General features: G+C 43.1%; 1 protein-coding gene across 7 annotated transcripts in view; it reads left to right on the top strand.

Moving 5' to 3' along the window:
- Window positions 1-27,172, top strand: part of TNC (tenascin C) — a 161,288-nt gene that overhangs the window by 44,633 nt on the left and 89,483 nt on the right. For 5 of the 7 annotated variants that reach the window (XM_021413966.1, XM_021413961.1, XM_021413963.1 and 2 more), the window contains one exon: window positions 20,181-20,323. The exons of 1 other annotated variant lie outside the window; for it this stretch is intronic. The gene's annotated coding sequence lies outside the window, so the exon portion shown is untranslated. Of the gene's footprint in view, window positions 1-20,180; window positions 20,324-20,554; window positions 20,631-27,172 lie in introns of all 7 variants that reach the window. One more of the 7 variants, XM_021413959.1, reaches the window with a different exon arrangement.

Here is a 27,172-nt window from a genome sequence, read left to right as displayed (position 1 = left end):
ATTGAGCTAATGGGATTCATACCCTGGGACGAGCTGGGGTGAGGGAACGTCCTGCAGTAAGCCCTCAGCTGCTGGAAGTGAATTAAAGCAGTGCTCAGCTTCTCTGCTGGCTGCCACGTGGTTTCCATAGCTCCAAAACAACTAAATTGCATGAAAGTTTTAAAATATATATATAAATCTGCTTGATTAGTTCTGTCTGTTGCTTTGTTCCTTAGGGTCTAAACCTGTTATTTTGCCAACGATTGACTATGCACATCAATTTACTGTGCTATGCCATGACAGGGTTGGGCTTTGTTCTCTATTACTTGGCACTTCCCATCTTGACTGGTTTCATTTGAATGGTGCAGACAACATTAGGCATTGTCTGAAGTCCGTAACGTGGTGTTTTGGAGGTGTTTCCTTTAATTCTTTTGATTTTTGGAATAAGAAACAGGGCACATAAAAACTTTTTATGGTGTGGACCCCTAACAAGTCTGCTCATGGAGTGCTGTGGACACAGGAACTCCCAATGAGGGCAGTAACAGTCTCCAGAGCTGCTTTTCTTCCTGGGCATCACCAACACAGCAGCAAGTGCTCTGCAGTAAGTATTGATCTCTCTCAGGACAGCATGCTGTTTGTGTGTGGTTGGTTTGCTTGGATGGTAGGTACAGCTTTCCTCTAATGACCAATCTGAGGTTGGAGGTTGCTGCTCTCAGACTGTTTCTGCTAAATAGTCAAAGCATGTGTGCTCAATTTTTTTTTTTCTGTTAACGAGGAATAAATAATCACTCATCCTCTGCATTTATAACCTGGGTCTTTATCTACACAAAACCTCTCACGCTGACTCAGAAGTTAAGGTTCATTTCCAATTAGAAATTCCCTGGTAAGATTCCTCTAATAGCAAAGCTCATGATAAAAACTGTTCTTGGCTCCATATGCTGTTGCCTTGCTAAATTGGTCCTCGCTTGTGCTGAATAACTCTTGAGAGCAGAGGTTCTTTGAATTAGGTCAGGAAAATAACACAGGGGGCTGTATGTGGGTGGGAAGAGGAATCACGAAGATAAGCAGTATGGATTTATGCGCTACTGTGTGTATTTAGTTAATTGCAGATCACTTCACAGACCTAGTTTGAAGTGCAGTCACAGAATTGCACTGCTACAGCTGAGAGCAACAAACCTTTGCCCAGGGCATTAGAAACAATTTGCTGAGGTGTGGGAAGTGGGGAATTTGAAAATGGAATTTCCCAATGAAGAAACTGAACACAGAGCTGCTCAGAAGGGCTTCCTTCTGCTGATGAAAATAAGATGGCCCGCGAATAAACTTTGTTAGAACAAAATTAGACATGAGGACTCTATGATTTCTGGTGCAATGATGCTGTGCTGGAGCAGAGATGTCCCAGTATATTTCCTGCTGAGATAATTTTAAGAATCTATTTTAGTTCCCACTGGGGGAAGAAGGGCCCAGGAGAAGATGTTGACCAGGAGGATCTCATACTAAGATTTAATTTTACGAAATGGGAGAACTGGCATGTGTGATTTTTTTTTCTGTATTTCTCAGCAAATTTGGAGCTTATTCAGACCAGAACTTAGAGGCATGTTTTTCCTCTAAAATATAGGACAAAACTTTAGAAACTTCTCACCTCCTGTTAGAAATAATAAAGTACTCATGTGGCACTCTTCACTGTAGCTTTCAGAAGAGGTCAGCATCATTATCCACACTTTGCATAGGAGGTGCTGAGACACACACAAGCCCTGATACCTCAATTTCCATTTCACAGCTTCTACAGAGCTTCCACTCCTAGATAGTTATGCAAAGCATAACAAGCATTGAAACATCTGACTTCTTGGGAATGGCTGTGACCATAGCCAGGGGTGAAGCTGCAGATGGTTCCTGCTTTCATATTGAAAATGGCTCATAACATTCCCATTCCAGAGCTGCAGAAAATATATCCATTCTTGTTGTATCAGCAGCCCCTGTTTAATGCTGCTGGCCTCTTTTTTTTTTTTTTTTTAATCACATGGGATTGATTTGTTGGTAAGCTTGGGGTTTGGGCCACGAAATGGGCTTAAGGATATCTTTTAGTGGAATTGGACAGTTGCTTTTTCAAACTGGAGTGGCCAAGGCTAAGAAGAAAAAAGGCTTTTTGTGCTGCCCATGTATTAGGCCAACTTGGAGATCTAATTACAAAGCGAAGGAAACAGCTTTTGCTGTTTCCAGAGTACAAATTTCTTCTTTCCAATTGCCACATGTTCAAGTCGATGTCAATTCCTGTAAAAAGCATGGTGTCTAGTGAAATGGGAGGTGTGGCTGCTGCTTGAATTCTGCATTGCTTCAGGGTAGCAGTTGGCCAAGAGAATCCGTGAGGGTCCCCAAATTCTTAACTGGACAGTACTGGGTAAGAGGGAAGGACACAGCCCATGGCTGCTGGCTGACATGGCAGGGCCTGTGTGGGGGGAAGCTGGTAGAACGAGAGGAAATCAGGAGGGAACTGTGGGTAGGGTACAGAAAAAGAAACTGGGCTGGAGGTAGAAGGAAAAAAACACTTTAATGGGGAACAAGGTGAATTAAATAGATGAGTTATCTGGCCAATTAAATGCCTATTTCTTCTTGGCCCATTCTCAGGTTCATACAGTTGAGTTGACTCAAACTGTATTTTAATATTTTCCATTTTTCTCTGGAAGGAAACCACCCCTTAATAAACTTGTTTTACTGCAAATAAAATATTTTGTGTTCTTGGCATTTGGGCTCTGAGTAAAGAAAAGCTGAGAGCCATAAAAACGATGTTCTTTCTTTTTCTATTGAACTAACTGACTGCCCTAGTTTATACTCCAAGATTCTGGTTCATTTTTCTCCTTTTTTTTCCTGAAAATATTCAAACCTGGATCTTCTGCATCCGAAAGAATACTCTAATTATACATCTGTAATTTATTTAAGGGGAAGAGCATAGGTTATTCCTGCTGGAAAGTGGAAAATGTTTGAGCCATTCCAAGTGATGGTGGTGTGTTGGAGATCTGAGGGACAAGCATAGAAACCTCTGCATCTATTTCCAAATTCTATTCTTTCAGTGGTTCTGAATATTTCTCTTCATTTAGAGATGTTAATCTGGGAGAAGGAATCGACTGGAGAACATAGATGTCTTAAAGGGATGAAGAAACTCAGAGTGGAGCTCAGTTGTTACTTATGAAATGTCTTAGAAAATTTATCAGGGTTGAAAATAATGGGATCTGAACAGCTGCAAAACCGAAGCATGACAAGCTGTGTTTAGGATTCTTGAACAAACTCCCCGTAATCTGTTACAGGATTATTCATTTTTGTTAAATTCTACTTGAAGTTGAAAATGTCTAATGGAGCCCTCAGGCCTCTGTTATATTTCAATTTCACTGAAAGAAGATCTGAAAAATATGGAAGGAATTGACCCAGAGTAGAAATGGAGTTACGTTTTTGGGGAGCGGAGCTCTGGAATGGTAGGAAAATGGAGCATTTTGTCTTTGGAGAGGCTGTCTGTGATCACACCTGCACGCAGCCCTTCTCAGGACAACATGACCACAGGTCAGGGGGCAAAGGAACCTCCAGAGATGGGGGCACTTGGGGCAGAGGGCTGTCCAGCCCCGCTCCCAGCTACAGGCACAGAGTAAACAGTCTGAGCTCCTGAAAGCTCAGGAGCTGCCTTGCCTGGAATTTGAATCCTCCATTTCATCTTTCCAATCTCTCAGAGCAGACCTCATCACAGCCCTCTGCTTTTGTCAACGCAGCCCGGGGAAACCTCTCCCTGTTATCCCACTCTGTCTTGCAGCCCTCGGATGTTTCTCCCTCCTGCCCTCTGCCTCCCACAGCAGCTGGGGAAGGCCTGCTGGAGCCTCTACAAAGAGCACTCTGTGCAGGCTGCTCCGCCAACATCCCATTACCAGACACAGCACAGTGCCTACACGGCGAGAAGTGCTGCATCTGCTGTGCGGAGCCCCGTCGGAGGTCAATGCCTAACAGAACCCTCTCTCTTCTGTGGCACTTTTCTTTCCTTTCTGTGTTTCTACCATTTCCTTCTGTTGCCGTGATCCTGCATTTTCCCTTCCGCCTCCTCAGCCATACACCAGAAAATTAATTTGTGTGCAGCCCCCATTCATCCATCTCCCTCTAGTGAATATGCTTCCCCATGGATTCTCTGGAGATTTTCAGCAGGACTTTGCTGCCTCTGAAACACTTCCTCTTCTATTTTTTTCCCCCTCTCTTCTGAGAGCTCATAGAAAAGATAGACATATCTTCCATCTGCTTGAATTAAGTGTATGGTACTGTCTGGCTTGTACTTAATCCAGAATTTATTGAATCACTTACTGGGCCCTTTGTTTTCAAAAATTGCTTTTGTATTGAAAACAGACAAAGAAAAAAGGAGGCAGAGGAGGGGATCAGAGGGGATTCCAAGGAAGCAACATCTCTCTGGTAGCTGCAGAGAGATCATAGAATGGTTAAGGTTGGAAAAGACCTCTAAGATGATCAAGTCCAACCATCAAACCATCACCACCTTGCCCACTAAACCATGTCCCTAAGCAAACAGGGCTCGTCTGACAGGGAGAAAGGAGAGTCCTGAATGGTTATAACTGAGCAAAAAGCTATAAAGAAGCATGAGAGATTTTCTGTCCCTTCCTGTCATCAAGAGTTTGCAAATTAAATTGGAAAATGTGGTAGCAAAGTTCTGCTTGTGTACACTGTAGTCCATTCATCATGGCAAGATGGTTAAAGGAAGGAGTGGGGTATTACAATACCTAACTTTTTCCTAATTCCCACTAATTAAACTCCAGATTTCAAAATTGCAGGTGTTACCTTTAACTTAATTATTACAATGTTCAGTTGTACTATGTTTGCTCTTCTCTAGCTCAAATAAGGCCCAGAGTTTGGTGTGCTGATGTGACTTTGCTTTTAGCTTAGTACAGCCAGAGATGTGCGGTTGCGTGGACAAAAATGAAGATGTGTCACAAGATGGAATTGGGATGTTGGAAAAACGTGCAGCAAACAGCCTGGTTTAGTCTCTCATCTACTGTATAAAAATATCAGTTGAATAATGCCCCTAGTGAAATATCTTCGTAATGCCTTGAAACCTACAGCATCCCGTGGGTACTTCATGTCCCTGAGAGAAAGCCAGGCTTGAAAGCCAGGCTTGAACAGTCAGAGAACTGCGATGGGGAGGAAAAGAAATGTTTTCTCACATGTAATTATTTAAAGATTTAGAGAAAACAGAAAGTGAAATCATAAAGCTATCTTTCAATTGTAACTAGGCCAACACAGAGGGGAAACCCTTTTCTCTGTAACAGCAGTCAGATGATTTTGTGGCATTTCACAACCTATCAGCAAACAACTTTCATAATCAGATCCTGCTTGAATGTGACTTTGTTGTTATGTGTTGCATTTCTAGGCTGGAAACAAAAATCCAAATGAGTTTGTTAGTTAAGCAGTTATGAAAGGCACAACTGAAACAACGCTTTTGGGGCCAGCAAAGAAACACCTCAGTGGCAACTTCTACCTTTATCCAAATCAGAAATATTCCACCTGACATGAGGAGAGCACCTTGTTAAAGATTTAGGGCTCTATTTCAGGGCCAGTATTTGTAACTAGATCTGGCTTTTAACACCTCCTTACAATCCTAATGAAAAAAAAGTGGTGCAACAATGGGTCTTTAGTGCCTCATTAGCTCCTGTTTACATGCAAGTGCACAAGTAAATACTCTGCTTCCCTCTAATGGTGCTGCCTTCCCCTAACCTCGCTCGACTGAGAGTGTGAAGCACAGAGCCAAGCTTTGCCTCTTACAAAGCTGCACCTCAGCAGCCCCCATGAGGACCAGACCCAGCATGAGGATGTGGTGTCTCTTCTGTGGCTTTTATCATCCTATTGCATCTGAGGTGTCCCACAGAATGCCCTAGTACAGGTAGGTTGGCCGAGGCATGGGTGTCAGACACACGATCTGTCAAAACCCATCCTAACACTTTTTTGCCCCAAACCCACCCTTTTTCATCATCTTGTGGTACTGCTACTGGCATTATGCTTGACTGTCTTGATTTTGCTAGCTCTGCTTTGGGATTTATCTACACGCAGTCTTGTGCCCTTTTGTTAAACCTTAAAACAACTTTTGCTGAACTGCCTTGTGGCTGTGCCTCATATGGAGTAATTTACTGGTGCTGAGTATAACCATGGATGGTTACAGTGAGGCTCTGTTGCATTCTTTTTTCTGTGCATACTTTGGCCTAATTCACACTGGAACTCTTAGGGAAGATTTCATTTTCTGATGAATGGGAGGCATTCTTTGTAAGTCTTTCGCTGTGTTAGAATTGTTTTGCTTTTATATTATGTTTAGCTTCTACCAATAACACTAAACAACATTTTGACTTAAAAGAACCAGTTGTTCCCCTCTAACCACTGAATGCAAGCTGAGGGATAACATGCATGTTTTGAATTCAGCCATGTCTACTGAATGTTCTAAAATGACATATGGGATTGCATATGTGTAAATGTTATATGAGATTTCCCTTTAAGGGAAGCGTTGCAGGGATCGGTATCAGGACTAGCTTTTCTCCCACCAGGTGAGATTTTGAAACAGAGAAATAGATCAGCCTGCAGAAACACAGAGCCTGGCTCCATGGCTTTATGCATGTATTGAAGTGTCTGCTCTAGCTCCATGAGTGTCAGTTGACATCTATTTACAAGCTGTGCAGCCACACTGGTGTGGCAACAAGCCTAGGGCACTGGAGACATGTAGAAGTGGCCCAAGTGCTGATTAGCCTGAGACTGGATCACACCTAGCTCACCTGGAATGCAGACAGAAGCAGGTGGGTGCTTGCAAGGAGGGTTTGGATGTGCCTACAAGCAAGGAGGTGAGCAATGATCCTGATGTGTGAGGCACAGGGCTGATCTGACCCCCCTTCAACATGCACCATCTGGGAGAAGCAGGGCTCAGCTGCCTCAGGCACAGCAGAACTTAAAGGAAACTCTGCTCTGCTTTGCAACGTGCTGGGATTAAAAAAGGAAAGAGAAAGCAGTAGATCCCAAGTTACAGCTATCCATTAGTGAGTGAGTGCCACAATCTTGGCTTAGGGTTTTAGCTCAAGCTTTCACAGCCCATCTTTTCAGCTCTGAAAGCTGTGGGTTTTCCCTCTAGAGGAATGATTTGGATGGTGTTTTCCAAGCAGCTGCTTCTGTGGAACTGAGTTCTCCTGCAAGGGGCAAATCCCAAACCTTAGGCCCTGCTGTAAAGGAACTGGGTAGCACTGTTTGCTCTCTGCTCCTCCATCCGTGACCCTGTGAGTGAAGGGCTCTGGTTACCGCATAGACAGCTCAGACAGAAATGTGCCTAACATCTGACTGACAGGGCTTATAAAATCGTTTAACCAAAATCCCAAATGGCAAAGCTTATGAACTCATTTTTGATTTAAGCGTAAAGAGGAGGGAGTAAGGAGAACTGTTTTTTTTTGTTCAGTTCTTAATTTTGCTTTCAACTTCAAAAACACTTGGCACGGAAAAGGAATTCTCCAGAGACACTGAAAATAGCAAATCAGTATGAGCAGAATATTTTGCAAATTAGGTATCACAAGCACACACAGTATCCCAGAAGCAGAGCTCAGAGGAAGAACAGCAGTCACCTCTTGGGAATAAGGGCATTCATCTCAGGAGCAGAAAATGAGGGGGAAACTCAGAAGCAGACACCTAAGCATGACTCATTACTCCATTTGTCTCAATTAACATCCTGAGACAGTGGACTGATTATCTCAGTAACATGGGGTCATGTTATACCCACAGCATGTGCTGGGAGGAATTAGCCTCTCATCATGGAACAGTCTCTAACATCCTTCTTAAACAGTAGCTGACTCATCAGACATGAAAGAGGAATAAATCCTGAAGAGGAAAAGTGGTTAATTGATTAGAGCAATGGGACGAGGGCTCAGGCTGCCTGGTCCAGCCTCTGGCTTTAGAATGACTCACAGTGAAGACCTGGGCAAGCTGTTAACCTCTGTATGCCTCTATTTCCTCAAATTGAGACAAATTACATGACCTGTCTCACAAGGAGGGATGTCTTTTGACTCTTTCGTTACTGAACAGTCTCTCTCGGTCATTATTGGTTGTGTTTCTCAACATTCCTACAAGGATTCAAAATCTCTGATGTAAGTTGCAGAACTGACAGAGATTGGGTGACTGCCCTAAGGTGCAAAGAGGGGAGGTGGAAAAAAGATGCAAATTAAACATGAAAAAAGGAGATGGGAGGGATCCCAAAAGCAGGGAGATACTGAGAGTTTGACCATCAGGGTTTTTTCTCTTGTACTTTCACAGTGTCAGATATAAAGGACATTGAATGTGTTCTGCATGACAACAAACACTTGTTTTAATCAACGAGGCACCGATGATGCAATGCAATAATTAATGTTGTTGACTTGTAATTTTTATAAATACCTCTTTCCTTTCCAATTCCTGTTCTCAGTTTCCTAGAAACTGTAGGAAAAGGAATTTATGGGCTTTAATGTTTTTCCTTTTTAGTAGAGACTGATTTTTCTTTGTGGAGAAGATTGAAAAGGAGAATTGTCCTCACTTCTCAAGCTGAAAAGTGAGATGTTGCTTCTCTGGTTTGCTGTAATTCTGTATAGCAAGGAAAAAATAAGTGTTTGGCTGAGGCCAGCATTGCTCTGAGAAGGGATTTTTAGTGAAAAGGATTTGCAGAGAGAGCTGTGGCAGAAAAGATGTCTTTGTTTTAGTACTTAGTGAAGACAGGGCAGCTATTTGCAGTTTGTTTTTCTAGTTGTAGACTTTTTTAAAGAACCTGATATGTCCTCTCTTTTTGCATCAGACAACTCTGAACTTCGCATCTTCAAGGGCTGGCATAACCAGATGGCTCAAGTTACAGTGGATGAGGTGAAGTGATTTAAATTGCAAGTCAATTATTGCTATTGGTGTCAAAGAGGTTTGTCCACAAAACGTTGTTTTTGCTTGCCTGACATATGGTGCAGTTGCAGATGTTGATGGGAGTTAAGATACCATAGGATGTTATGCACAAATGGAATTGCTAAAAGGTCAGTGCATCCTCCCATTTTACATTGCATGACTTTTTGAGTCTTGGTTTTACATACAAGTTACCAAGAACAGATTCAAGGGTAAAGATGTGCCACTGGCTTTCATGCTGTCTTTGCACCTTTCTCTTGGATCATTTTGCTTCTCCACCACTGAGCAATGGTGGCTGCCCCTCAGCTCTACAACACCTTCTCACTGATGTCTGTTCATAACACCTCAGCTCTCACTCCTGATTTACTCCTCTATCCAGACCATTTCCTCTTCCTTAGGAGAATGAAGAAACTCTCTGTGCCAACCTGAGCACGTGGCCTGTGCCAGATGTCCCCTCAAGATGACAGGACGTCCATTAAGATGCCACCATCTAGAGTTAGGGTTGGCCTTTGCAGACCTTCCCTGCCCTTCTTATGCTCGAAGAAAGCTTGGCTCTTCAGATCCTCATCACCAGAAAGGCAGAACAGGGCTGTGTGCTCTGTGTCCTGTTAAAACCACTGATGAATGTCTGGCCTGCTCGTGATCTAATTCAGCTATGGGACAAGATTTTTAAGCAGGACTTGCTGCCTATGTGGTGTAGGGTTGGTAATGCACTTGTATTTCCTAATTCTGTGTATATCCGGAAAATTCTTGGCAAGTGGTTGAAAGAAAAAATCAATGAAGTGGTCTTCTTTCTTCTTTCTTCTAACAATGGTAAAGCTGGCATATTTTGACATGGATGATAAAATACAGTATTTTTTACACGTCTCAATAAATATTCACAGAAAGGTTTGGACCAATCTCTGAATTTTAGGCTGGTTTTTAGAATCTCCCCTATCTTGCTTTGCGTAGGAAACATAAACCCGTTGGTTATAGGCTGTGATTCTGTTACTGATAGAGAGTTGCGTCTTGCTCCAGAAAATTACTCTTTTGCCAAAAAGCAGCTTAGGTAAGGGTGGAAAGTCACCCAGCCAATGCTGGCAAAGATTGGTTGCACACAGACTGTAAGTGAAACACACTGCAGTGTTGCTGCATGGTGTTCCATACGTGCTTGCTTTCTTCCCTTGTGGCTTACTTTGGTTAATCTTTGGATACCACAAACTTTCTTTTCCTGCTGGGAAGAAGGGAATTTAATTCACTGCACAAACCAAGGCAGCTTTCTGAATGAAATGGAGATGTGAGCAGGTAATCCGAAGGAGCGGATCACAGAATGCTCCAATTTCCTGGAGAGCTGCCTAAAATGAAGGAGCCCTTTATTCAGCGCTATTTTTAAAAGAAACAAGGCAGTTCTAGTCTGTCTGCATTTTCCAGCCTGTGTCAGAGGGGGTGTTTCTGTGTGGTCGGTCCCTGAACAGGCTGCCTTGCCTATACAAATAGGTAATGATCTTCCTAGCTTAGGTTTAACCTCGAGTTTCGCTTTTGATAGCAATGTGACCAGAAAGTATGAGGCAGGTAGTGTATGCATGGAAAGTAATGAATTCCTGCGAGACAGTAATGTATTTAACAGGAAAATATTTCAGGAAGGAGCAGATAGTTGATAGCTTTTGCAGAGATTACTGTTGTTAAAGCAAACACCTCATAGAGTGTGTTTCTTGGAAAAGCAACTTCAGACTTGAAGTTGTGCATTGTGTATGGATTAATTATTGGGGGGGAGGAGGGGGGGAATTGCCCAACATCCAGATGTGGTAATGGCTTGGGAAACCGAAGCATGTTTTGCAGCAAAAAGCCAAAACAGCGTGGCACAGATACAGAAGCCCTCTGGTTCCAGAGTTTTAGGCCATTGCTCTGGAAAGCAGGAGGTAACGAAACCATGGTCTCTGGATAGACTTGTTAGCTCTTTTCTGGATGTTTTAACCCAAGTACAGCAGGAAGGAAAAGGCAAATGGGGAGTTGCTGCTTGGTCATAGCTTTTTCACCAGGATACTTGTGGAGCAAACTAGGAATCAGATAACTGAAGGGTTTCACCATTGGTCACAAAGAGATAGAAGCATCCCTACAATTAATTATCCCCATGGCTTTCTAGGAAGAACAAAAAAACACAAAGAAACCCAAAACACTCTAGTTGAGAAACACTTCAGAATTTTTGGGCTCAGCAGGTAATTTGTGGTTTCTTTTCTGCCTGCTCAGAGAGCAAGTGAGCTGCTGTGTTCCTCCATGGCTGCACTTGCATGCTTAGGTTGGTTGCTGTTTTCTGATTAGAGGTGCTCAGCTTAAGAGATGACAGTGCCAAAGATCATGCAGTGTACTGCCTTCCTCACTCCCCAGATTCATCCCCCCCAAACCCAGGGCTGCAGCCCGTGCTGCTGAAATGAACGGGTTCCTGCAGTGCTGCCTGCCTCAGAGCCTCTCCTCCATGGACCTCAGGCTACAGTGCAGTGGGGAAATTGCTAAAGAACAATGAGATGAGTTCTGTGTGATGATTGCGTTTCCCTCTTCTCCTCCCACGTCTTCGAAAGCAGCTGCCATGGCCTTTTGAGAAAGATCAGCAAAGCCTTTAGACAGGTGATGAGAAGCTCTGTGAGCATGCTGCTCAGCTGGCCGGACAGAACTGTGCTTTTCATTGTCGCTGCAGCCTTCTCTTTAAAAGAAGCAGATGAAAAACAGCAGCATGAGCAAGGAGTGAGAGATGGGATGAGACAATGCTCTGCCATCTGCCAGAGTATTTTGCAGCCTGGTTTGCTAAAGCAGTGAATCTTGTAGATCAGACATCTGTCAGAGGCACGCAGGTAGGGCTTAGCAGTTCCTGTGATAAGGATCAAGGCTCATAGCATTAACCTTCTCCAGTAACATCTGTGCCTACAAGTGTTTCCTGATTGAACTATTGATGGCACAGGGCTTGGATTGCTGAGTGTTCCTGTTCTTGTTGCTGATCTGGTGAAGCTCAAAGGCTAATGAGGGATCTGTTTATATTTTTAGCAGTTTGTTTTGCAGCTGATGATCCTGCTCTGAAGCATCTGCTTCTTTTACTAAAGTGCGGCCAAAGAGTCTGAACTTGCTTGTGTACAAATCAGAATGTTTAGACGGCTGACTTTCCTGGGGAGACACTTTAAGCACAGGGAATGAGGAATATTGTGGTCTCAAGTCATTGCGCTAACGGGGAGTAAGAAAACAAAACAAATCTGATTGCATCCTTTGTCAGAGCTTGTAGTTCTTTCAGACACTTGGGTCAACTTTGCTGTTGAGTGCAAGATGAGGCATTTATTAAACGTCTTCTCTTAATCTGTGAGTGAAGAAAAATGACGATCAGTGTGAAATGACCATTAAGAGCACTACGTCCCCAAGGCAAGATGCTTCACTAATGGGTTTTTGTTGTTGATGTCATTTTCATTTTGAGGGGTAATAAACTCTGTTTTGTAAGTACGATAATCCATTAAAATTGTTTACAGCTTGACAAATGAGGCTTGGATCTTTTAAGATAGTAAAATAAAATTAAACAGAAATTATATGTAAAAAAGTTTCTCTTCAGATGTGAAGCCTGCTGCAATTAATCTTTGGCCTCCTGATTTCTCAAGCTGGGTGGTCTGATCCACAGTGTCAGTGTGACATCTGTCCTTCATGAAGGCACAAACTGGAGACCTATGGGCTGTAGGCAGCCTGCCTTCCATGGATGCTTGAAATGGGAGACTGGGAAAGCGAGCACAAACTGCATTAGTTGGCTGTGGGAACTAAACTAAATGGATAAATGTTTGAAGCAGGGTTGGTCTGATGTAGATATTTCACAGCAGTATTGTTCCGTTTGGTTATTGAAATTTTCCATGTGTGAATCACAGTTTGTGATTTTGAATATCTTTGTATACGATATGCTAGATGTTCGTGTCACTGGAGATAAAGCTGAGCACCTCTCAAAACCTGGGCTCATAAATATGTACATGGGAGCAGAGGCATCATGCACACATGACTGAGTGCTGGTCCCTTTGTTACTTCTACCTGGGTTTTGGCTTGGATTCCTAATGAAGTAAATATTATGCAATCATACGCTGCATGTGCCAATTTACCGTTCCAACTCTAGCAACTTTTGTGCCAGGTTGAAGTCCCAGTAAAACCTGATTTCACACTCCTCCTGGCAGCTCCACAGCCTCGCTGGCACACCAGAAAACAGTGGCAGGAACTTTTTTCCAGCTACATGCAGCTCCTGGCCAGCCAGCTGGCCAAACAGGTAGCATCAGATCAGGCCAAGCTCATGCTGTCTATTGCTCTCCTGGAGGAGTAGATCAAGCAGATAAAGAAAAACAATGCTCTGATCAGTCTTCAGATATGCAACCGGCCGCAGTTTTTCTTCAGCTTCCTGAAAATGGATTTTCCCCATGGTTTGTTTTGCTTGACAACTCTTCATACCAACAGCAACGTCTTCAAGAACCCCCATTCATCCACTGATGGTGTTGGCAGCATTGGTGCGGGCTCTCTCAAAGTCACTGTCAAGAGTTCACACACAAGCTGTGTGCTCAACTTCTTGCAGTCATTTTGCTAACGAAGGCTGAGTAGATGGCTGGGAATTTCTGAAAATGTTGGTGCCAGTAGATTTCCAAAGCTATTCTGGGAAATGGTGCAGCTGGGATTGAATTTATCCGGAAGAGTTCTGTCTCCCTAATTGGATTCAGTGGTGAAGTTTTAGGTAGTTTTTGCAGTAACTCAGAAAATCCATTTTAGAGGAAGACCAGATCATCAGAACTTGTGTTCAATACTTACCTAGAAGTGGTGTAGTTCTGTTAGCAAAGGCTCTTACTGTCTTGCTGATGAAGTTGTTTTCCTGAGATGAGACTCTTTGAGCAGTAACTTGAAGCATGTTTCATACTGTTCCTGGGAGCACACTGGGCACTCATTCCTGGATTTAATGGCCATTTCCTGGATTTTAAGTTTCATTTTCTCAATAGAATAAAAATGTTCTGATTTCATTCTGACACCATGAGAAAAATCCCTTTTGAATTCTTTCATTTTTTTTTTTATAAAGTGGATTTAAAAAAGAAAAAAAGTAAATCATGTTCATAGAATCATAGAATGACTTTGGTTGGAGAGGACCTTAAGGATCATCCACTTCCAACACCTCTGCCGTGGGCTGGTTGCCAGCCATCAGATCAGGTTGCCCAGGGCCCATCCAACCTGGCCTTGAATGCCTTCAGGGATGGGGCACCCACAACGTCCCTGGGCAACTTTTCCAGCTCCTGACCACCCTCTGAGTAAAAAATTTCTTCCTAACAGCTAACCTAAATCTCCCCTCCTTTAGTTTAAAGCCATTCTCCTTTGTCCTATCACTATCAGACCATGTGAAGTGTTAGTCCCCAAACGTTACTCAATTCTGTTACTGTAATGCTAGATTTCGTACTTCATTTTCATTGGTATTGGTTTGAAATATTGCTGGTTTGAAAGTGGATGGTGGACACAAATTATCCTTATTCTAACGCACAATTTAGAATCTCAAAGAGATTTCAGTGTCAGTGAGATTCATGTCCCAGCAGCAATAAGCCTCTCTCCTATGCAGATGTGGCACTGACTTGTTTTAGCCCTGATGCTGTAATGTGTTAAGCATCTTCGTGCTGGCCTGACTTTAGAATTGAATAGAAACTCCATCTGAGAAATTTGCAGTGACGTATTTTGCCACTGCAAATCCTTTTTTTATGCCTCATATGGAAGAATGGGTCAAAGCCATGCTCTCATTGCTAGAAATGAGCAGAATGTCTCAGAGAATAGCTGTGGAGTGATTTGTAGATTTTGATGCATTTTGCAGAATGTTTTTCAAAGTTGCAACAGTATTCTTGGATCTGCCACCACTGTTATGAAACACGGAAAATTCTTCAGCATCTCACAGAAAGGAAGTCGAAATAAATTGAGGTTTTCTGCTCAGAGCTTTACTTTATGAACAGAGCCTTAAAACAAACATACAAACAGGCTGTAACGAGTTAGAATCGTCCTCCTCTGGGGATTTCTCTGGAAGTGCAGAACCAGCGTGATTTTTTTTGAAAACTCATGTCCAGATAAAATTGAGGGAAGTGGTGTGTACCTAACTGACTAACAGTAGAAGTGAGGGTGAATGATTAACACAAAGCTTTTTTTTTTTTTTTTTTGCTGTAGTATCAAAGAACGTTCTGTTTAGGAGAAAGGAGTGCAGCATCTAGGTATGCCAGAGCATCCTGGCACTTTTGTTCTTGTGTAAAAGCAAATTTGGAGGAGGATTAGTAGCCATATGGGACAATATGGAAAAGAAAAAGTAATGCTATCCCTCTTGTTCAGAAAATATGCGGATTATGGGAAAAAAATTGTATTTGAGAAGTTCTAGGATTGTTCTTCTCATACTAAAACAAGCTCATTATTTAGTCACTATAAGCTTAAATGGGCTATGGACTCTTGAACTGTAATGGCACTGAGTATGAAGAAGATGAGTTCTGCTTTCCTGAGTTCAAACGGAGCCATTGTGTGCAGGCATGAGCTTGCACCAGGCAGACATTGTGCACTTGAAGAGCTGCACTGCAAATCATGGTAGAAGCAGCTTTTGCTTAACGCTCACAGAGGTGACGTTGATAACTAGCCCCGCTGAAGCAGAACTTCACTGAAAGTCATTTTTTCCATTTTTGTGAGGACAGAAGTCTGGCTTAATGTGCGTACTGCTCTGCTGCTTGCGCTCTGAGTCTGATTTATGGGTGATAAGGACCACTTTGTCTTTCTGCTTCCTGCAATGCATGTTTTCCTACATGTCTTTGCTCCATTTCCTCCTGTAGTTTGTTCTGCCTAATTACATCGAGTGTCACAGCACCAGCAGGTGGTAAGAGCCGCTAAGAGCTGCCTCCCTGTTTTTCCAACCAGAAGCTGCCTCTGGTGTCACTGAGGTTCCCATAATGCTTGTTTTGCAACTTATTCTCTTTTTCAGAGCTGTTCTATTTCTCCAGAATGTACCGGCTTTTCTCTGACAGCCTTTCAAATCAAGGAGTTTACAAGAAACTCAACTAGTTCTTGCCATCCCTCCAGAAATGTCATGGAGTCCTATTATACAATTTGCTCAGTGCAGTTCTTCACACTGCTAAGTTGGTATAGCACATCTCAGTGATGAAGCCAATATCATATGCCTCAGCCTTGGAGCTTCCTGTGCTCCTCTGGCAGCAGCAGGGCCAGCAGGGCTGGAGTGAGATGGGTTGCAGGCTCTGAGTCAATCAGCTGCTTGAAACATAATGCTGCTTTCCCAGTAAAACCAAGACTGGTGGCTGACACAAGGGGAAGTGCCCAATCTAGTCTTTGCTCTTTTTTTTTTTTTTTTTTCTCTGTGAAAGCAACCATAATCTGTGCAACTTGTTTAGATTTAAACAGGGTTGGTGAATGTAGAGCTGGTTGGGGTAACTGAGTTCCAAGCCAAGCGTTGCTCTTTTTGTTTTGAATTTAAGACTTTGGCTTTCTTTCTGAAGTACACGTGCGTTGTGTCCATATGTTCTCAGCATACTTGTCATATGGCAGGGCAAAAAGAAAACAAAGTGAAACCCACTAATCAACACGCTTCTACACTGAAAAAGATCTCGTTTTCCTGGTAAGTTATTTAATTTTCTGCATTTGATGTTTGAGCAGCATGTAAAAGGAAGCTGCAGAACAGTGTTCTTGATTTGCAAGCAAATCTACATATTATTCAGAATAGAATAAATAAAAAATCCAGTTTGCGTATTGATACATCAAATTTGCTCATTGCTTTCCTTGTTTCTGAGGGGGGCACCCAGACCAAAAGCATAACAATAATTTGTTTTTCTTTTCAAGTTTGAGGAGCAACATAACAGAAGAGGCTTTATGGTAGGAGAACTTTTCTGTTCCATTTTTACCTGCTCTGCCTTGAATGACATTAAGGATGCACTTTTCATGCTTACATTTTTATGTGAAGTAAGAATTAAGTATGTCTAATGGACATATATAACTTAGAATTTTGATATTGGTATATGAGTAAAGCAATGATCCTACTTTTAATGCATCTAATTGTGCAATCCTGAGAAAGCTGACTTTGTACATCCAAGAGGACTTGATCTTACATTTCCAGGTGTAGAATGGGAGAAAACAATTAGCTGCGGGGCCCTGGGGACCCTGCTGTCCCTCTAAGCATGTAAACATGTTTCATAGGCACTGCAGTTACTCTTTGTTCTCACCCAGCTAACTGCCAACTTGCCTTGGTTTACACCAAAGCTTTGTGACTTAAATTTGCTTCTGCAGTCAGTAGTGACTAAATTTCTGCTCATGTGTTCATCCCTGACAACTCTACTGAAGGCAGCAACTGCTTCATGGCTAAGCTGTAGTAGTTTTCACACTGTAGGTGCTCCCTTCTCTAGCTTGTGTGTCTGGTGAACTTAGAGATTGCTTCAACCTGCTTGGGAAAAAGGTCAGGTGAGAGTGTCCCTGTTCTACCTGGTTAGCTCCATAGCAAATTCCCTGTCTGCCTGGCTCCAAAGAGTTGGATACAGGCTTGTCTAGCAGCAACTCTGGTGTGAATTGCTCTGCCATTGCAAATGCTCCTCTGGGTATGGAATATGATACAAATACAGGATCAGCTTCCTGTCCTGGCTCCAAGAAATGTTCATCTGTGATACAAAGTGGAGCAAGTTCATGAAGAGAAGCTGAGAGATGGCCAGCTGGTAACTACTGATTGCAGTGGGAGCTTTGACTCAAGGGTTCCCATCCTTGCTCCAGATCTGATAGAGCAGGGTCTGTATAAGTCTTCTTCCCCCCTTAATGGCTCTGACTGTCAACTTTGGGTTGAAAAACATAGCACTATCTGTTGTCTGCTGGGTTTTTGTGTGAGATTGAATTCACCTGTGTTGGTGCCTTCTGGAGATGAGCATCTTTCCAGTTCATAATTAAACACAGGATTGTTTTCAGGCCCCCATCTCAATCCTAGCCTTTTTTAATATCCGATTTACTGATCACTGTTCTACGTACTGGCTTCTTCCTACAAAGCCTTATGAGAGACCTCCTTTGTTGTTTTGATAATTGATGAAGTGCTTGCATTTTTCAGTAATCCCAAATTGACTGGGCATGGTATCAAGAACCTGTCCTTATTTACCTTGTACTTTGAAGTCTTTTATTCCAAGTGTGAATGTTTTCACCTCAGCTGCAGCTAGAGACATGAACAGACAAGGGATAAATGAAGTGTTGATGTAGATGAAAATGAAAGAGTACAAATAAAGTAGAAGTGGAATTTGAAGTCATATTTCTCAGCTTGCTGAGAAAATGGGTCTTACGATCTCAAAGCAGTATCTCCTGATCTTGAAAGCATTTGGCTCTGTGACACCTGCGTAAGGTAGGATTGCCATTGCAGTTTTCCAAGTGAGAAAAGGTGGCCTGAGAGGCACGAGGGGAGATCACAAAGGATTGCTGATGGGGGAAGAATGTTGGATCTTTGGTACCTTAATCTCTAAACTATTAATTTCAGGAGTGAAACCTCTATGTAAGGTGGAAGAGTGATAAATTGATAAATAAAGCTACGTCTTGTTCTCTTTATCTTTCTCAGCTGAAACTTTCTACTATTCCTATAGTTCTATCCTTTAAGTACTACAAATACTTTTTTTTTTTTTGCACTATAATGTTGTTGTTGGCAATTGGGATATCACTGAACTGATGGCAAACTGTGCTCAACAAGATAGACATGATGGAGGTCGACGTTAAGATTCCATCCATTTCCACCCTTGTAAATAGATGCAAAAGGTTTGCCTTAGGTCTTCAGATGTGCTTCATTGCTATGAAGTGAGGTATTCTTGTATGACCTTGTTGGAGGATCTAGGTCGTGTACATCTTGGTCAGAGTTAGCATATTCGCCCAGGCAGGCTTACTCATAAAGTAAGCCTGCCTGATTTATGAAGGCACCAGAGAATATGCTATTCCAAAAACAATGTGCCACAAACTTATTACCGGATGCGCAGTCACATGAAAACAATTGTTTAAATGTTGAACGAAAACTCATAACGAGACCCAGCGCTCCCCATTTATGGTCTGACTGAAGCCCCAGCTGCATTTGTGAGTGATTTCCCTGTCTTGATGGCCCAGAGGGCCCCGCTCCAGCTGCATGTCTGGGAGTGAGGTGGCCCAGGCTGCTGCAGGACCGTGGAGGAGGACGAGGAGGAGGAAGAAGCCAACCCAGCCTGGAGCACCAGGAAATGTGGAGGAAGTGACTGTGTGCTGGGTTGGAGGGCGTAATTTCACCCAGGAGGAGTTGGCTGAAGCCCTGCGAGTATGATTTGGCTGAGGGCCACGCAGAAGCTAGGAATGACCTTAAATAGTAGTCGAACTTGTGTTAGCATGTGCTGCCTGTGCTGCAGCTGGGGACATCCCTGGTTGCTGACTCACGGCTGCGGGGTGAGAGCTGGCCATGCTCGCTCCGTGTGGGAGACGTGCGCTGCGTTACTCATCGCCGTTTGGGATGGGATATTGTAAGGTGTCTGCAGGCACGCAGGAGCTTACATGTCCTAATTTCCCTTGCGTCACAGCAGGGTGTCCGTGTTCCCGTGGGACAGAGGATACATGCTCCGGCAAAAGCAACATTCACCTCAAATCTAGATTACTGTGCTACACATCTCTAATCTGCAGCATGGATGGTGTCTTACCATGCTAACTAGGAAGCTTCATGAATATTTCCATTAATAGATAATGGACATGTTTCAGAGATTTGGACTCATGTGTTAAAAGGGATGAAAAAAGCCCACAATCTTCAAATTTTGAATTGAATTCATAGAAGTGTGTGTTGGGTGGAGGTGGTAGGGCTTGGTAGCAGGATGCTGGGGCTGTCTGGGCTGGACAGAAGCTGGCAGTGTCCCTGCAAACACACTGGAGAAAGAGCAAAAACCCACACAGGAGTGAGGATGAGAAAGGAAGTGTGAGCAACAGCCCTGAGAATGCTCATGTCAGTGAGGAATGATGGGGGCAGGCCCCTGCAGCCCTTAGAGGACTCATGCTGGAGAAGCAGGGTATTTCCTAATGGGAACTGTGGAGGACTCACAGAGGAGAAAACTAAAACAGACTGAAATCTATTGCTGAATGCAAATACTTGCATGTTTTATTGAATAGGGTGAAGGCTGAAGGAGGATTGCGCAGCAAGTCAGTTTAAATGAAGCACACAGGATCCTGATTTAGTGCAGGGTCCAGGTCTTTCACACTTGGACACATTCATTTAGGATTAATCTGTCATATTTTACTGATCCCCACTAGCACGTTTTATCAAGATCCTCTTTTTGTTTTCTTAGCCTCCTAACACGTTACCAAAAGCTGAGGGAGAAGCAATGCCTCAGAACAGCTGGCTCTGCCCACGGATTTGGCAGCCTCTGCTCCTCCTGGAGCCCAGGAGATCCGAGAGAAGTGCCAGAGGTACCACACAGCTGGAAGCTTGGTGAGCACCATTTAAGAACACTTACTAATTCTAGACAGGAATCGAACGTTACCTTGGGCTAATTGTTCTGAAATTAATCATCTGAATCCATCACCTGCTTAGGTAGTCACCATAGCAATCGCAAAACAAACAATAGCAGTGTTAGGATTATCAAGGCAACCTAAGGGAGTAAAGACCTGAGTTGGAGCTTTTGGAGAGTGTTTAAGATTATGCATGCGTGGTGTCTTGCAGGAAAAGATGAGCTTGTTTACCACACGCATCAAACTGGCTGAGAGCCACGTGGCTGTAGAACTCCGTGCCTGCAGCAGTAAGTAGTGCATCTCTGCAAGCCTCGTTGCCTTGGGCAAAATGCTCTCCTAGCAAGAGCTATGCCATTCTATGTTCAAAAGGGGTTTGCTGCTGTCTGGACCTGACTAGAGGTAGAACAAAATCCTGTCTGTCCTTAGGATAGTGTGTCAGTGTATCCAAAGCGAGCTAAGAGCTGAAGCTTACTGCCCATCTGTGGATCTGCTGTCACCAAGCTGTCCAGGTTCCATGCTGTTCAGTGGCCACTCAGGCCTTAGGCTGGTTGAGGAACATCTTTTATTGGAAAAGTCATGCTGCGGCCAACAGAACTGCATGAAATCATCCTTTGGATTGAAGTAAAAAGCAATAAACATGATTAAATGGATATTAAAAGGATTCTGAGGGAAGGAAAAGGGCACAGGCACCCATATATCTCATTACGGGGTATCTGTATCAACAAAGCCAGAAAAGCAGCTGTTGGAATTGTCAGCAAAAAGCTCTTAAGTCATGATGTCTTTATATGAAAATGTGCAGTTAGTATCCTGCTGTGATAGTATCAGCAACAGTTTCTAGCTTCAGCCATTCTCTGGAGTTCAGGCTCCATGCAAACCAGCTGAACTCTGTCTGTCCCTGTTGAGGGGGAATACTAGACACTTAGATTGGCTTTTCTGCTGCAGTGTGGAGGAATCAACGAGTTCACGGTTCAGGAATGCTACTAAGAAACCACAACAAGGGACTATGAACCACTGCAAATCCAGCTTCCCTATGGAGAAAGGTGGGGGTGACACAAAACAGAAATGCTCCAGGATTTAACTCATCTGCCCCAAGAGTTATAAAAGCACCACATTATGTTGCTCCTTAGAGAACGTGGAATTTCCTGGTGGCACCTGTAATAAGCTGGGGCAGATCTGGCCCCTGCAGCCTTCCCTGGTATTTGCAAGCTGTGCTGAGTGATGCACATGTGTGCTGTACCCAGTGCAGGATGGGCATTGGATAAAGAAGTGGCTCTCAGATAACACAATTGTGTGCCACAGGTGTGCAGTTTTGCAAAGAACAGACCTCCAAAGTGTCTGTGTATGGGGAGGTGACAGGCAGAAAAGCACCAAGCAAACCAAACTTGCAGTGTTTAAAGGAGGCCTACAGGAAAGACAGGGAATGTCTCTTTATCAAGAAGTATAGTAATAGGACAGTGGATAATGGCTTTAAAATAAAAGAGGGTAAGTTTAGATTAGATCTTACGAAAAAATTCTTCACTCAGAGATTGGAGAGGCCTTGGCACTGCTGCCCAGAGCTGTAGGTGCCCCATCCCTGGAGGTGCCCAAGGCCATGGATGGGCCCTGGGCAGCCTGAGCTGGTGAGGGGGGGAGGGCTGTCCCTGTCCGTGGCAGGATGGGCTGGATGGGCTTTTTGTCCTTCCCAACCCAAACCATTCCATGGTTCTACAATTAAAAAAAATATAGCCACTGGAACTGCCAGTATAACCCATTCTGTAGCGGTGTCTCTTTCATCATCCACAAAGCTGATGAGTGTTCTTTTGCATATGAGAAGATAAAAGCCATAAAAAACAAGAGAAGAAGTATGTTTCTGGATCTGCAGATCCTCAAAACCTCTATCCCTACACCTTGATTACAATTTTTAACTTATTCCAGGCTTTTTCCAAATTGACCAGTGACTTTGCCCAAAGACGAGATGTTTGGTACATGTGTGCAAGTATATATAGATTGGAATCATGCTGTGAGCATGTTTAAAGTAAGAAAATACAGATGTTTATGAAAAATGGGAATGCTGTAAGTTCTCTGGTATGTCGTCAGATAAATGACAGACCCAACAACATAAGGAACACCATAAAAAGCTTTTAAAAGAAGATGTTTTCTAACACCAGCCTCTGTTTCTTTGATATTTTTTAGTCAGATGTTCCTAATAGTAAATTACAATGTAGCATCATATGACTGAGAGTTAATGAATGTGAACAGTAACTGTGATGTGACAAACACATGTTTATGAAGCACGATGATTATTAACAGTTGCAGAAACCGTTATGGAAATGGTCTCTGTTGTATGTGCCTACAAAGGACAGAATCTTTCAGCTGCGCTGTAGGGAAAACTTGTCACTGGGACCAATGCTGTCTTGGGCTGTAAAATGGCAAAATTTTGTTTCATGGACTGTTTACATCATAGCTTTTCACAAGGGCTGCCCCAGCTCTGACAGTGTTCTTTTCATACCCGCTCTTCAACCAGCATACCAAACAGCCCTGTATGTGTCCCAGCAGTAGCTCTGTATCTGCACAGCTTCTTTGAGGCTGATAACCCTGCTGACTTCCCGTCTGCAAAAGAAAACAGGCAGGAGGTTGTTGCTCCTGCTAAAGAAGTCATGTTGTCTAGCTTTACAGTTTCACATGGCTATATATCTAGACACCGAGGTCCTAAAAGCCCGACTCTTCTGAAGGAATGCGTACTGCACATACTTGATTGTCTGACTCATAAGACTGGTGCCAGGACTTTGGCTTTTCATTTCTATTTATTCACCACGGGAAACCTAAAGTACAAATAGACTGGATGAAAGCCTGGCTCCACTGAAGTCAAGGACAAAATTCTCATTGATTTTTGTAGGCAGAGAACTCCACTTCTGTGCTTTTGGTTGTTCTGTACTGTTTCTGGCTTAGGGTTAAAGTGACATTTGAAAAGGCTCTGTTACCCCTGGTAATGATGAATTCCGACAGCATTCCCCCGTATGTGTGTGTAAGATGCATCTCTTTCTATCCCAAAGAGCTTGTAGCTTATGGAGTAAGACAGATTCAAAGAAGAGCTCAGTAAAAGGTTGTTCTCGGCAACACATACACAGACCTCGAGTCTGTTTAAATCTTCCCTACACCACGACGTGGGGAAAGGAAAACAGGGAAGCGTGGCTGAGCTGCATGTTGGCTGGCTTTGGCAGCACACAGCTCTGGTAACGAGGGGCCTTCATGTGGTGCTTCTTGTGCCCTCCTGTCCTACATCATGTCCAGGCATCTCAGATTTTGGTGGTTCTTTTAGTTGCTACAGCAGCCTCTTGGTGGTGTGAGCAGCACCAGCACCACCGTTACTGTCATTTATGCTGGGGGTACGCTTTTCTAATCACTTTTGTAGAGCAGTGAGAATAATTATTTCAAATTTATACTGCTGTTAGAGGGTTAGAGACTGTTGCCTCATTAACACATTACAAGAGCTCACTGCCTTTTTGTCTGCTGTGTCAAGTACGAATTCTGGTAAATCCTTCCTGAAGCACATGCATTTCTGTTAATGCACAATTCCAAGAAAAAAAAAAACCCAAAAACTGCAGATTTTAAAGTGTTCAGCATCCGAGTTGAGAAATCCACTGGTTAAAAAAAATAAAGTAAAAAAAATACCAACATCTCCCCAGTGCCCAATTAATCATTTGCTTTAAACAACAGACTCGCAGGCAGACACAAAAGTGGAACGGGAAAGCAGGAGGAAAGAAACGCTCCTTTGTCTCGTGGCTGAACCGGTTGCCCTTGCTGGGACACAAGCGGTTCATATGGGCAGAGAAACCCACTGGCCCACTTGGCATCCTGCGGCTCTTGGCATGCGTTAAACAGGTCGGTTGGTGGTCTGGCACAGACCTCTGGACGTGCTTTCTCACAAGGTTTCTTGCTTCGCTGGGGGAAAACCAGTTCGACAGAAAGATCTTTTCTGCAGGGTTCACCCGCGGTTTCACGGCACTTAGGGAACGGTGTCGAACGTGTTGCTGAACACTGAAAATCAGCTCGATTCTCTGAGGCGCTACAGTTAATATTGCTGGTACCATGTCTCATTTGGAAATAAGGAAATTCGTTTCTTCCGTCTCAACGCTTTATGCAGCAGTTTTGGTAGAGGAGTTGTAGGTGAGATGGAAGTTGTGGATTTAGAGATCGTTGATCTCTACTGGATGAAATAATCCTGCTGGAGCCGTTGGGAAGGCTGACTGAGTCACAGCGCTCCTCTCTGCCTGAATATCTGTTTTGGCTCTGAGGACTGTGAAACATCTCGTTTATTCACTCCAAATCTTTGGGGGAGCTGATTATGCTGACAGTCTTTAATTAATTGCTATTATATCATTGCTTCAGGAATAGATTCGCCCTTATATAAAGTATGCCTGATTTACACTAAACTCTTGGAAGAACTTTTGGTTTCAAGTAGGGATTCAGGTGGGAAATAAAAGGAAGCCAGTAGAAAATTCAGGACACGTTGGCCAAATTTGAGACTGATCTATTTTCTATCAGCTTCATGGTGTTTCTCAGCGCTTCTTTTTTGCACAGTTTGTTCATATAACAGCTGGCCATTACCTGAAAGGTAACAATCTTCCTCTACGACCTTCCACTTACGTGCAGTGAGGGGACACTGGGCCATGACTGCCATGGTAGTGGCCATGACACATTATTGAAGCTGATAGTTACAGCCTCAGCAGTGCCATCAGCTGAATCAGCAAAAGCAACCCTCCATGGAAGACATAAAGTTTTGTGTCTTTCACTGGAGTTTAATCTGGCATAATCTTACTCTTATTTCTTCTCAGCGGTTTAAACTGTGACTTTTGCTTGTAGTAAAGAGGGATTATCTGTGCTGATGACCTCATGAGTGGGAAACTCCTTCAGAAAATGCAGTCGTATGTCATCTAAGAGAATTTTTGCTTTTAATTATTTGAATTTACTACAGTTACTGTTTGACATAAAGAGCATTAACACACACACCATTTTTTTTTTCTTAAAAAAGCCCTTTATGGCTGGGCTGCAGAGTTACTGCTCTCCCTCTCCTTATTCACCAACCACTCAATTCTTTTTTATGAACTGAATTCATATGGATTGTTCCCCATCAGTTGTAAAGTGGCCTATAATTAGGGCCTTTCTCAGTGCACAAGTTAGATGAGGTTGTTTTAAACCTTTTCTTTTATCATTTTTGAGACAAAGGGATGGCTGTCTTCCCTCTCTCTGCAAACTGAACTGCTCTGTGAAAGAGATTTGTCTTGTTTTCCTGCTGTGCTTTTGAATACAGATGACAGCCACCAGCCTCATTTCTGCAGAGATCAGCTTGAGGGAGGGGAGGTTCTGTGATCCTGAAGATGGCAGTTAATTTGGTTTGCAGGAGGTACAGGGAAAGGAGTGTATAGCAGGTGGGTCCTTTCTGGATTTAGGGAGAAATGTTGTTTAGTCCTATCAAAATGATTATACTTCTGGGCACATGAAGAAACGGGGCTTTAGATATTAAGAGAATGTATGGGAAAAAGTGTCAAGGACTACAAAGGGGCCTTTTGAAACTGTTGGGGATGACCAAATGGTGACAAGAAACGTCCCACTTTCACCACCTTTAAACATACCTAGTCCTTAGTTTTTCTGTGTTTTGTGTCTTTAGTGAAGGCAATAAATTGCCTACTTTCACAAGGAGCACTGAGTCTGCACACTCCTCCTCTCAGAAGCTCTCAGGTAAGTGGGTAGTGCAGGTAAGGAAATGATAAAATATGGTGAAAGCAGCGTTTAATCCAGATACTGCTCTCTCTTCCAAATCAAGAAATAAATGTGCTGTGCAACAAGCTGGAGAGCGTTTTGAATTAGATACTCTTTTAATAGAAGGGGATGCAGCAATTCAGTTGGTGCCCTACTATCCAGCATAGTTGTCTTCATGAAATCACAATGCCCAGACATTGCCAACGCTATCTAATTATTGGAGATTTTGACAGTTCCATCAGCAAAGAAGTCAAGTCAGGTAAGTGTTTTTAGAAGTTCCCACATCCTTTCCAGCCACATGTGCCCATCTTGATGTGGTGATCTGGATTGGCCTCCTGAACCATCAAATGTTTGCATCTGCTTCCCATTACTGTCCTTCATCGTGAATTCTGTGATGTCAGCAACATTTCTGCCCTACTGGTTTTTGTACAACTAGATGACACACTTTCTTCCTTAAGAATTTGTTCCTAGGAAGAAAAAAGTAGTTTTTTTTTCCAAACAATTGTCAAGAACTCCTAAGCCTTCTGGAGCATCGCACAAAAGCAACTTAATCCTGCTCTCTGCAAATGTCATGTTGCCTTGATCTCTCTTAACAGGAATTTAAATTGTTGCTACAACATCTGCAACAATCACGCCCTGTGTCATTGCCACGTGCCACAAATCACACGCAGAGAGCTGTCGAGAGTAACAATAACACATCAAGGATGAAATGGCTTAAGTCTTGTGTGAGAGATAGTGTCATCGTTCCAGATTGCTCATTGGTTTTTCTCTGTGTGCTTCTGCTGGATGCTTTGAGACTGAATTGGGTCACGGATCTGTAGGGGGGTGGAATTTGCTGTGTAAAGCAAAAAAAACCAAAGTTTAGTGTAGCTATGGCTTGATGCCTTCATAAGGATTTACTGAAAGTAGTTTTGCAGTGTGACCTAGCCTACAGCTGCAGTATAGAGAAAAGGGGATTCTTACTGCTGTGCTGCTGGGCAAGCACAGAGTTGTCTGCAGGCATTAACTACTGCCATTAAAGTTTATTCTCTTATTTTTTTTCACTAAATCCTCCTAAGAACATTCATCTGTGGATGTTCATGCAGTTTCA

This window comes from Numida meleagris, chromosome 16 (assembly GCF_002078875.1).
Source record: "Numida meleagris isolate 19003 breed g44 Domestic line chromosome 16, NumMel1.0, whole genome shotgun sequence".
Classification (NCBI taxonomy): Eukaryota; Metazoa; Chordata; class Aves; order Galliformes; family Numididae; genus Numida; species Numida meleagris.
This window is presented reverse-complemented; position numbering and strand designations above follow the sequence as displayed.